Source organism: Dipodomys ordii, unplaced genomic scaffold, assembly GCF_000151885.1.
Source record: "Dipodomys ordii isolate 6190 unplaced genomic scaffold, Dord_2.0 Scaffold67, whole genome shotgun sequence".
NCBI classification, from domain to species: domain Eukaryota; kingdom Metazoa; phylum Chordata; class Mammalia; order Rodentia; family Heteromyidae; genus Dipodomys; species Dipodomys ordii.
Window position 1 is genome coordinate 509615 of NW_012267283.1, and position 448 is coordinate 510062.

The window sequence follows — 448 nt, forward strand, 5'->3', positions numbered from 1 at the left end:
AAAAAAAAAAAAGCCAGAAGTGGCGCTGAGGCTCAAGTGGTGGAGCGCTAGCCTTGTGCTGAAGAGCTGAGGGACAGCGCCCAGGCCCAGAGTTCAGGCCCCACGACCGGACCCAAAAAAAAAAACAAACTGGAAGTAGAACTGTGGCTCAAAGTGGTAGAACTAGTCTTGAACAAAAGAGCTCAGGTACTAGGTCCTGAGTTCAAGCCCTACAACCACCAAAAAAAAAGAAAGAAAGAAGGAAAGAAAGAAAGACAAGAAAGAAAGAAAATTTGTCTCTATTATGTATGGCATTATAGGAGTTTTTGCATTTAACCCTTTGAGTTTCAGCAACCAAAATATTTCTAGAAATTGCCAAATGGCTTCTGGAGTACAAATTGCCTTGCTCATTTATTTATAACATCACAGTGATAATTTTTAAAGCAACTTAATAAAGGAATCCCCACAA